This window comes from Chelonia mydas, chromosome 10 (genome assembly GCF_015237465.2).
Source record: "Chelonia mydas isolate rCheMyd1 chromosome 10, rCheMyd1.pri.v2, whole genome shotgun sequence".
NCBI classification, from domain to species: Eukaryota; Metazoa; Chordata; order Testudines; family Cheloniidae; genus Chelonia; species Chelonia mydas.
In genome coordinates, this window is record NC_051250.2 from 29,776,197 (window position 1) to 29,788,562 (window position 12,366).

The 12,366-nt window shown below is 49.4% G+C and overlaps 1 protein-coding gene across 1 annotated transcript in view; it reads left to right on the forward strand.

Moving 5' to 3' along the window:
* PPL (periplakin) overlaps window positions 1-12,366 on the forward strand; it is a 54,689-nt gene that overhangs the window by 12,347 nt on the left and 29,976 nt on the right. The window lies entirely within an intron of this gene.

Consider the following 12,366-nt stretch of genomic DNA (forward strand, 5'->3'; position numbering starts at 1 on the left):
ATCCTGTGCGATTATACAAAGGAACTAACAGTAGACAGAATTCTTATCAGTTTAGGAGGCAGGCTGAAACTGCTTCATAGACATGCAAAATATTAAGGATTTATTTGATGCAAGTGAGCATGTTGCAGATTCAGGCCTTGATCCTGCACATACATAATCTTTTGCATGGGAGCAGTCCCGTTAATTTCAAAAGCGCTAGAATCCTTTGTCAGACAAACATGGTGCCCTCTCAAAGTGACAGCCAAGTTATTGGGTGGTAAGGAGATAATATTAGGAGAAATTCCAATGACCTTTCATGCTGCCAAATGGCAGTAAATGGCACATGAGGTTTAAATCTCGAACTAGGCTGGAAGGCTTGGGGGACTGGTAATGAGATAAGGAGATTTCCTCAGTTCTAATCCAGCCAAGATGCTAGGGATTCAATATGGTTACCCTACAGGAGTGGTCGCCTTGTGAAAGGCATCCAATTCATGTCATAAGAACCACAACTTGTTTGGCATTAGTTCGCCTACCTGTTGCCAGTCTTAAGAGAAAAGCCAAAAGCCGAATGAACCGTGAAAACCGAACTTCCCTTTCACCTTAAAGCGATCCCTGCCGAACAGGGCTGGGGTGCACTGGTGCGGCCATGGGGGTTAACTTCTTGTTGCTGCTGTCCAGGGTGAATAGAAGACTTCAGTCTCCAGAGCTGAGGAGCAAGACGGCCAAGGAAGGAGAGGGGTTCTGTACAACTATGGGGTCCATCCACTTTCAGTCCCTTGCCAGCTCACAGAGCTGTCCCTTGGGCAGGGCGAATCGGGGAGACCATGCTTTGGGGGGCCCCATGAGCCAGAGTGATTGGCCAGCGCGGTCAGTCCTGGAAGAGATGAATCCGTTACTTCTGCCCCATGCCCCGCACCCACCGAGGAATGGCCCTGTATCTGGGCAGAATTCCTCCAGGCAGCGTCTGCCAACTCCTGAGACCCCTTCTCAGAAGAGCCAGCCTCCACTTTCTCAAAGGATGCTTCTGAGGAAAATACACAAATAAGCTGCCATCAGCAATCTAACAATCTGCCCATAGGACAAGGTTCTTCCTAGCCCCCTCAATAAGTTGCCTTCTGCTGTGGAGCAGATGGGCTTAATATCTATTCCAAACTTTATTTCCAGATCATTTGTATTGTAGTGCTGGATGTTCACCCTGGTTACATTTCAATCCCCCAGCTCCCTCACTCGCCTATATACTTATGCATCTAGAGTGATTTTATGTCCCCCCCGTGCCATTCCATTCAGACAATCAAACCTCCACTTAGGGCTCATCCACAAATTTTCCATCAAAACTCTTTTTACTCCCAGTGGAAAATTGGATCTTTATTAAATGAACATTTTCATGGACAGCATACACTTTCCTTAAAATTATTCAACTTTTGGCAGAAAATGGAAAAGCCAAAATTTTTTTTAGTTTTCATCCAAAACTAAATGTTCAGTTTTCAACAAAAACAGAAGGTTCTTTGTTTTTGTCCAATTTTTCCATGGAGTGAACAAACTTTTTCCAATCAGCTCTAGTTTCACTAAACATTTCCTTACATCTTTTGGAACTCTCTAATGAATACTTTACTCAAGTATAGCATATCTAAACTCATCTGGCAGATCACTCCTCCAAGCGGGAGAACCATCTTACTGATGAAGTGTGGAAAGAATATAGGGTAAAGAAGACTGACTTCTCAGGTTCTGTCTTACAACAACAACAATGTGTATCCCAGTGCTGCACCAATCATGTGCTTGTATACATCCATGATGCAGGAACGAGCAATCAGTCAGTCCACCTCTTCTGTTCTGATTCTCTAAAGATAGATAGCTGACTCATGATGAGCCAACAAGATGCAGAGATAAGTCTTCACCTCCTTACAAATCATTCTGTTGTCATGTTTTATTCCTAAGCAAGACTAAGCTATCTGAGAAACAGGTCTAGTGTAAATTATAAACCTAACACTTCTTTAGAAACATTTACTTACCTGGGTAGGTTTGTTGATTAAGAGGTTTAGAAATAAGATGAAATTCTTTACACACTAGGCCAAAGGTCAGATCTAAAGTTTAATTAAAATTCAGGCGATTTTCCCCATTCGTTGTCCTGTAACATGTTCTGTTGCAAGTTTGGGGCAGGAAGATTTTAGGGTCAGGGGGTCAACCATAAAATGCACCTTAAAAATAGTGGAAGGTTTTTGTTAGATTTCCCTGGGCCAGATCCTCAACTGGTATAAATCAGAGCATCTCCACTGAAGCTAAGGAGCTGGTCCCTAGTTTAAATTGCAGTTTGCAAATACCCATTGTATTGCTAAGGTGCTTGCTTGAAGGAAGCAGAGAACGGAGTGGCAAATTGCTGCCAACAACACATGGAAACATGTTCTCACCTGCTCTAAACACCAGCTTTCCTAAAATCTTTCCGGACTTGCCCTCTGCTAGTTACTTCTAACAAAACATCTGTAAGGCTAATAAAAAGTTTACAAATTACCATACAAATTGTCCTCTCATTACACTGACTTCAGTGGCCACCTGCAAGGAGAATTTGCCCTCATGTTGGTTCAGCTCCTCCCCAAAGGTCAGTTTCTGTCCCTTGTATCTCAGCGCCTTAATCAAAACTCGTGTATCCTCCTTGGGAGGTCTCATCTCATTGGCTTGTACTGTAGCTTTCCTCTCCATTATACAGCAGCAGTGTGTGCGTGCATGTTGTCAAGGCACGGCAGTCTCTTTCTGATCCAGACGAGGGATGGATTCCAGACTCAATGAACATAACTTTGCCATTCCCTGCATAGGGAGGTCCTTATTCAGGGCCAGATTGTGCCCTCAAGGCCACATGGGAAGGCATCCCTCTGTGCCGAGATCTCCCCTCTTCCATGTGAATGGGGAACGAATGGCATTGCAGCACCATGCCTCCCCAAGACCCCAAAAAAGGCTTTCTAGGAGAGGGGTCAGGACTGGGCAGGCTGGGAGTAGGGAATGGGCAGCCCTGCCTTAGAGAAGATGGCCATGGGGGAAGGAGAGGCAAGTTGGCCCCTCTATTAGCCCCATGGAGACTGTATTCCCTGACCCACGGAGTTCCCTCCGAAGTGGGGACCCCATTAAGATAGAGTCCCAGAGACGGGAACTGTCAAGTGGTATCCATGGGAACTCTATTGGAGCCATGCTGACAGAAAATGCGGGGGTCAATGCCCGGGGCACAGAGCGAGTGAGGTGGTACCAGATCTCTATGGGGATGGCATATATTGGGGGATCAATACAATTTTGAGATGGGCCCTGCAGATCATTCCACTGGGGTGGCAAACCCTGCCCCGAACGGCTCAGTCAGGGACCTGAGCCCTCTCCTGTGGGTTTTGCTGCAGGAGGCAGCTCTCTGGCACTCAACCCTCATAGACAAACTCCCATGGAAGCCAAGAGCTGAGTAACAACCCAGCAAGGGGCACCGTGCTTGGCCCATGCACTGGACGCACTGTTCCATCAGACAAAGGGGAGGCTGTTCTCTAATCGGACTGGACATCTCAGCTGTGGAGAGGGTTTAGTTTCACTGTTCAAACTCACTCTTTTAAGTAGGCAGCGCGGAGGAGCCTGGCAGAGTATCTCCAGCCTAAGCCCTCTGTGGCTGCAGCTTCAGAAAACCAGATCAGTGCATCCCTTCTCTGAATTGTTTAGAACAGTCTAACACCAAGCCAAAAGAGCCATGATCTTCTCCTTTACCAAGGGTCCAGCCAATAAACCAACAGCCTCTTCTCCACCTCCCAAAGAGGGGCCCAGAGCCCCCACGGGAAGCAATCCAGCCACCAACTTAATAAAAAAAATACAAGCCAAGCAAGCAAAGCATGGCACAGTCCCATTGTCGAGGATGATTGCATGCCACATCTGCTTTTCATTAGCATTGCGTCCCTTTGTTGTTCCAGTCGTAGTTATGAAACAAGCCTGAGCATTTCCAGCAGAGAGCAGGCCAGCACCAAGAATCGCTGCAGTTCCCAAAGGCTCTGCGGTCAGAGAGGACTCCTGAGGGCTGCTCTTTGGGAAGCATGGAAAGGTTCCCCCTGCAGGTTTCCTGACATGGCCAAGCCAGAGCATCCTCGGGAGGCTGGTGAATGGTCTGTGACACAAGCCAGAAAGCTTCACTGGTCACCAAGCCTCTCGGACGATCAGGCCGATTCTGCTCAGCATTGTTGCATCACAGGTCTCGCTGGTGGCTTGGAGAGACTATGGAGCTGTGCCCAAGATGGCAGTAGCTGACGGCACTCTTCTTGCCGGGGGGCAGGCCTCCGCAATGCCAGGGGAAAGCATGCAAAGGAGTGGCAGCTACCACAGCCTCGGAAATTTGCAGGGCATGCTCACCGCCACCCCATGTCACTAGCAAGATGCTTGGCAGGCAGGACAGCGATGACTCCCCTAATCCACGTGGCCACGCCCCTTCTATTTTATGGCAGCGATTCTCAACTGCCATAAGCCTTGTGCTTTCACTTATGCCTGGCCAGAGTGGGTATGAAATCCAGCCGCTCCGCAGTGTAGCATCTTATGTCCATTTTGTAAATTACAATTCAAGGGGCAGTGGAGAATCATGCTCAAGGGGCTCAAATGCCAGGAACCTGCCTGTGCAAGTGAAAAGGGCTGTGTATACCTTCTCTGTCTCACCTTGTGTGCCATGCAGGGGCCCACAGGGCCAGATCCTAAACTAGTGCAAATCAGTGTAATTCATTGGGGCTATGCTGAGCTACACCAGCTGAGGATCTGGCTTGTCCTGTTTGGAGTTGCATTAATACACGTTCTGTTGGTGCTCGCCTCCTGTTGCAGGATCTTAGCAGGCCCAGCCAGCCAATAACTCGCCATTTCCCTCATCACTGTGGAGGGATTTTCAGCCCCTTTCCCAGGCTGAATAAACTGAATGAACAGAGCATACTGCTCACGGGGCAAGGGGTCATACAGTGGAATTGACTGTAAAGGGAGATGGAGGAGACATTGCTTTAAACCTCTTAGACTCATAACTGGGACTAGTTAGAAAATATAGACATCCGACAGGCAAGATGGTGCAACATACCATTCGACCAAACCACCATGCACTGTAACTCTCGGTACAAGCCTTTCATGATCAAAGCGGAGAATTGTAAGATCATAAGATGATCATTTGCTTTTCTCTTCCTCCTAGGATCTCAAAGCACATCTACAGAGAAGTGCTCCATCTCTAAGAGCTAGACATTATTAATTATTATTAACAGCCATCATTAATTAATGAACCCTCAGAAATGCCCCTTTGTGGTTGGGAAGATGTTTTATCCCCATTGCCCAGTTGTAGCCCACAGAGATATGGGACCAGGTTTTGACCTGCTTGCCCATGATGAACAGTAACTTGCTCCCCCGAGGGCCCCAGCAAAGTCTAGTGAGCTGATTCTTCACTCACTCATGCTGGTTTTACACCAGTATCATTCCATTGACTTCACTGGAGTCATTCCTGGTTTTCACTGATGGAGGCAAGTGGAGAATCAGGTCTACTGGGACCCCATGTGGAGTAAGGTGCTATATAGCCAAAGGAAGGAGCCTTAACAGGATCTGGCCCTGGTGATGTGCCTAAAATGTCTCAGAGATTCAGTGGCGGGTCTAGGAGTCCTGGTTCCCAGTGCCCATCTATAACTATGGTCCCGCCCTACCAAATTCACAGCCATGAAAAATGTGGCGCAAACTGGAATCTGGTCTTTCCTGTGAAGACTGATTTTTTTGTGTACTTTTACCCCATATTATAAAAGTATAACTATATGGTAAAAGTATACAAACGTACACAGTGCTGCCTTCAGAGCTGGGCACCCGGCCCAGCCAGCAGCTGCTGCTCTCCGGCCATCTAGCTCTGGAAGACAGCACAGAAGTAAGGATGGCAATACTGTGACCCCTCTACAATAGCTTTGCAACCCCTTTTTGGGTTGGCACCCCCAGTTTGAGAAATGCTGAGTCTTAAGGGCTTTACGTGATTATATTTTGCCATTTTAAAATACATATTCATGTTTTGTTACAACACCGTGAAATTTAAGAGTTAAATACCTGAAACCGTGAAATTCAAGATTTTCAAAATGCTATCACAGTGAAATTTATGAAAATGGACCGTGAATTTGGTAGGGCCCTATCTATAACCCCTAGAATTCTGCCAACATTAGTCCTATAGAGGCATTTAAATCCAACCCCTTGAACTATTACATTAAAAGAGGACATGGGTATTTTTGCCAGGAGTCAAACACAATGAAAGAGCCTATGAGGTCGACGTCTTCAATGGCCTTTCAGTTACCCAGTGCATCCGAACGGAGCTGCTCAGAAATACTGGGGAGTATCTGCACAGCACATTGCTTTGCATTGCTAGGAACACAGAGCCTCGTAATCCTCCTCTTAATCTAATCAACTCCTTGCACTGAGAGGGCTCCATGGAAATGAAATCATTGGCTATATTGCAAACTGCTTCTAAAACAGACATAATGCAGGGGCTTTCCCTCGCCTGCTAGATGGAGACACACAAACAAACCTGGGCTTGCGATAGAAAACCACGCTCCCCTTAGGCATATCCTATCATCCCTTCCCCAAGCCCTCCCTTGGCTCATTCCTCACTCATAAGTACTTTCCCCACAGCCATGTGGATTTGTGCTATTTTGAGACTCTGTAGAGGCAGTTTCTTCTTGGATATGAACTGCTTGCAGCTGCAGGAGAAAGTCAGCAAGCAGCAGTACTTACCTCTGAGCAGTCAGATGACAACACCAAGCGGATCTGCGGCGACGCTCACCTTTATGTCCAAGGAGGTTTCCGACCAGTAATAACTTCGAGTCGGATGTCTAGGGTCATTTTCAAAAGTGGCGTGGGGCCAGAAATGCAAAGGTATTTAGGTGCCCAGAGATGCTCATATGTGCCTAGCAGGATTTTCAAAAGCACCTTGGTGCCTAATTCCCTTTGAAATTAATAGAGGTTAGGTGCCCAGGCACTTCTAAATCACCTATTAGGTGTCTATCTACATAGCCTTAGGCATCTAAATACCTTTGAAAATCTGTCCCCAAGTCTCTTTTGAAAATAGGATTTATGCACTTTTGAGCATGTTGCCCGAAGTCACACCACTCTGTGCTCACAATGAGGTCTATTATTTCCTGTTCATGCATAGTCCATGTTAACATAGTGGGCCAGATTCTGATCTTAGTGACCGTGATGTAAATCCAGAGGAACTCCACTGGGGGGTTAGCACTAATGGAAGTAGCTTAGGCCCTTTATGAGTTCCTAGGATATCACTTCTTTGGACCTTTTCTCTCTCAACATCTTGAATCCCATTTAGTCTGTGGGGCTCATAGAAAAACTTACACAAGGCACCACAGTCCTAGATAATTCTTCACCTCTGAATATTAGAAGAGTTGGGCACACAATTGAGCGTTTCATGTGCACATGCAGCTACTATGATTGCGCACACAAATCATGTCTGCACAATTGCTGTTTGTGCCTGTGATCACCCAGGTTGCCTGAGCAATTGCACCATTTGCCTGCACGTTAGATGCACGACTGGGCATACATTTTGTGCATGCAATTCTTCTGAAAACCTTGTTCTGTCCTTTTAAGATGCCCCATTCTAGCCTGGCATTAACAATAGCGTTGAACACATCTGATGTGATTTGAAAGGCACATGGCAAGGTTACTTTCTTCTCTAAAACCCTGTTCGTTTGCTGCTGCTCTAAGAGGCCCCGGAGCAATGCTATGACTTTGTTAATTAAGAGTTGCTAAACAGAGATACAGTGACAGATGCTGAGACTAAGCTAATAACCAGCACCAGCAATGTGATGACAGACAGAAGCTTCCTGGCTTCCATAAAGGAAAACAGAGCCAAACACTGTGCTTAGAGGGTGAGTGGAAATGCTAGCAGGTGTGTCCACTGCCACAAGAATCCTATTGGCTGGGACAGGATTCCAGGGGGGCACGTGGTAGGTGATGGGTACAGGGGTGAATTTTTCTGATCTTTTGCAAAGGGCACTAACTATGCCTGGCTAGTACGTGCTGCACAGCTCAGCCCTCATGCCAGTCAGCTACGGGGGCGCTGGCCACATCCCAAGATGGCAGAACTCATGTCCTGGATGGCCCATGGTGCAGGAACTGAGAGTTGAGATGCACGTCCCTCCGAAAGCTCTCGAGCACTATGGTTAGATCATGTTGCAGCTGAAATCACACAGCTGCAGAGAGAACATCAAGACCACCTCCTGCCCTCCAACCATTGGTGCTACTGGGAGATCTGCCTGCAGACGAAGGGCATGGCATGGCCCTATATCTGTGCAAAGTCTGTGGAGAGTTTTGACCTGATCTATGGAATTGGACAGCTCATGATAAAATCCTCTGCTAAGCTTGGAGTGAATGGGTGTTGCTCAAGCAGACAGCTAAGCTTAGTGCTTTGAGGAGCTTGGATGGATGAGAGTCCGGTTCTGAAGTAGGAGAGGCTTAGTCCATGTTCCACTAAGATACCTTCCTGGTTCATCTTTATCCCATGCTGCATTTGCCTGAGGCTATGGTCTTGTCATATTGCATATTCCTGATCTGAGTCAGGCCTTAATGGGACCCCGCCACAGAAACCCCAGGTGCTGTGAGAAGTGGGGTTATGGGACTGGTGCTCTTCCAGCAGAGCTAGCACTGAGCAGCGTTCCGCTAGGCTGTGTTGTCACTTTATGCTGCTATGGGTGCCCTCCTTTGGATGAAATATGAAACCCTGATCTTGTAATTATTTTACTGAGCAATTAACATATTCAAAGCACTGTATCAACGTTAAGCTTTCCACCACTCTTTAGTCCCATTTTATAGAGGGGAAACTATCTATTGCCAAGAGGTTTAAGTGTCTTGCTTAAGGCCACAAAACAAACTGATTTCAGAGAGAGGATTTGAACTCAGGACTTCCTAGCTACCAGGCCTATACTCGGGCCTGTGGACATTGCTAGTTCTTGTAAAGCTGGCTGGGATTACTCAATATCCCCTGACATTTTGCTCAAGCGTTGCAGCTGGTGTCTTGGCCATGTGCCCACTCAGCTAATTACACCCTGCCTCACTCAGTAATCCTGCTGGCTCCGGCTGGATGCCCTGTTCTTCAGTTCCCAACTGATGCTAATGTGCAGCGTTGTGCTGTTGCCTCTTCGGGCCTGAGTGAGGTGGTTTCTGTCTATAATTTATGAAGCATCTCAGGAGCCTTCAGCAAGCCAGGCAATAGCAACAGATGGGGCTTGCTCTACTCATTGCCAGGAAATGAACGGTTACTTTAGAAACCGAAGGTTCACCCCTTGTAAGGGGCAGTTGATCACGCCAGTTTCCCACTTGCAGACTGATAGAACGGACAGAAGATATAGCCAGCCTAAGCCATCACTAAGTCTTCCATACCCAGAGGGGGGAAATTCATTCTCCGGCAGCTGCCACTTTGCACTGGCTACGCAGACGCAACATGTCTGTAAAGTGGCCAAAAAGTCTTCCCCGCCCCACTCCCACTAACACCTGCAGCTAGTTCCCTGGCAGGTACAGGGCCGGTATAGCCAGCTCTATGCCACCCCTCCCCAGGCACAGAAGGTGTGACTAGGGTGTTTCACTGCCGGTGTTATTCTTGCCGAGGCTGTTGCCGCCAGGGGTGCAAGTTGGAACTTGTGTCGGAGAGTGAGCCAGCCCCCGGCGCCCTCAGGGTGAGAGAGATGCAGCATCTTCCCTATCGTGGGTTCTGCACCAAATTGAGGCCTAAATGCTGGCTTGCAGCAGGGACTCTGGTTCCACTTGGCAGGTGCTTTGTTCCATCATCACAGGGCTGATCTTAAGAGCCTAGTGGTTTGTGCACCACCAGTTCAAAGTATCAGACAGCTGCAATGGGTGCGTGGGATCAGATCTCCTGCAGCAGCCGTGGCAGCTCAGTGAAACAAGGGGATGAAGGTTCCCAAGGGCTCTCCTTGTGTCTAGCATCGAAAGGAGCAAACTATCCTCTCGCTTCCACCTCCTCACCGCCAGGGATTGTCAAGCAAGATGAGCCGCTGGGCCCTGAGCCGCCATCGCTCTGCAGTGTGCAGCCCCCCACCCTGGCGTATTGCATGAGTGAAAACCACTCCATCAGAATGGCAGCTTTCCACACCTGCTCTGCACAGGTGTAAACGCCTGGGCACAGTTCCCACTGCACTCCGGAGCCAGGCAGTGCCTGGGGTAGAATGCTACCGAGTGGCACGGAAACCACAGCGGTGTATGAAACAGTCAGTGGATGAGCAAACACTGGCAAGAAACAAGGAGCCTTCACTAGATGACCAGGATCACTGCATGGAAAGGCAGATGCACCTCCCTGTGAATTCCAGCTCTGGCCACCGGCCCGAGCACTTCAATTATGTTATAAATCACGAGTCAGTTGGGGCCTGATCCTGCTAACTGGCACTCATGCATGCTGTCCCGCTGACGTCAGCCAGGCTTCTCTTGTGGGTGAGTGAGGCTCCTCCAGCTGCACTGCCCTGCAGGGACAAACTGTCCTTCTCTCAAGGAAGGCTCCTTGGGTAAGTGCCCACATGGACAAAGCCGAAGTGGGTGTGCCCGTCCCCCTCTGTTTGGTTTAGATAACAAGGCGCTTTCCTTACAGCGTGCATGCCCTTCGCCTAGGAAGCCAGGGTTGCTGCTGAAGGAGGAGCCCTGCCTGCCAAGGACGGCATCCCCGCTGCTGGCCCGTTCCTGCAGCTGATACACTGCAGTGGAAACGTACAGTGCTTGTCATGGAGCCTGACCACACCAGGAGACTTTGCACTTACCGAGCTGGTGGCTGTTGGGTTTGCTAGATCCTCGGGCACCAGAGGCTCATCAAAGGCCCACAGAGCTCTTTCAGGCCATGGATCGCATCATGTTCCAGACACGCATCTCAAACAGCCTCAAGCACAAGACTCCAAGGGCAGATTGTAAGATGTGCCTAAGGGTGGACAACTTCCAGCTGGGACTTGCTGAGCATGGCTTTTACTGGCCCAGCTGGAGCAGGAGCTCCCTCTTGACTAACCTGGCTAAGGGGCTGCCAACAGCGTCCAGGTTGAAGCCTCACTTGTGATGACCTATGGGGAGCACACAACCAGCTGCTCAGGGAGCTACAGTAGGTGGTTAAGTCAGCTGTAGTGACCAGCCAGCAACAAGAGGGAATCCTCCAGTGCAGACCAGGGGTCAGATCTGCAGCTGATGCAAATGCCAACACACTGCAGCTGAGGATCGGACGTGCTGTCTCCATGCCTCCATCCTCAGCGAACCTGTCTCTCCTGCAGACCCATGGAAATGCCCCATCCATGCTCTGTAACATGCAGCCCTCTGAATACCCATATGGCTCACCCAGATACATCTTGCCTTTCAGAGCCCAGGACAGCTGCTGATTAACAAGCACCTGGGGAAGAAAAGGGCAGCTCAGCTTTGACTTGGAGTTACACCAGTGCCTCCCCCTTGACTCCACTGGGAAGGTAGTGGTGTAACTAGAGGATGTGGCCTCAGGTGTATGTCCACATCCAGCTGGCTGTGTGGGCGTGAGCCCATCCTGCACTGCTGGGCTCTCCTTCCTGGCCACGGTGCCAGTCCAGTTGGTTCTGCAGCTGATATTCAGCCACACTCTGTCCTTCTCCTCCCCCGAGAAATCCATGGTAGTCCTCTTACCCAGCACAAGCAGGAGAATCCCTGCGTCCCATCCTCAAACTTTGGTATCAGGGCCAAGTAACACCAGCCCTGGATCCACATGGCCAGGATCACTCCCTCTCTCTTGCTGCTGTTGACGGGGGACAACCTGCACTGGCTGGGATTAGCTGCGACCTAATCTCTGCTGAATGCACAGAGCAGCTTTCTATGGAGCAACTCCCAGTGTCTGCTAGACTGGAGCAAGGAGGTGATGCACCCATATCTGTGCTGCCCCTCCGGAGCAGCTGCTGGCTTGAAGGGGGGCGTAGTGCAGCCAGCAGCCCACCTCAGACTGCAGCTTGGGCCAGAACGTCGGGGACACCCTGGCTGGTGGTGATTGACCATCACAGCGTGTATTTGGGAGTTAGAAAGCCAGGGAGACTGACGGGGTCCCATCTGTGTCCAGCAGCTTCAGTAAACAAGCAGGTCTGCCTTCACTCCCATCGGCCTGTATCGTCTCTGCCATGAGAGATGGGGGGTGTGCACACAATGATCAGTCAGGGAGCCCAACCCTAGAGTCCCTTTTTCCCCTGCTCTGGAGCTGTCCCATTCCCCCATGCCCTCTTGAGGTCATGCCCCTAGTTCCTGAGGCAGGGCCAGGCCTGGCTGTGGTGGGGAGGGCAAGGTGCTCCCATCCTGCTGCGTGGGAGATCATAACCTGGCCCCTCCTGGCAGGGCAGCCGAGCATTCTGGAAACTATTAGAAAGGCAGCAGTGAGTCATGTGC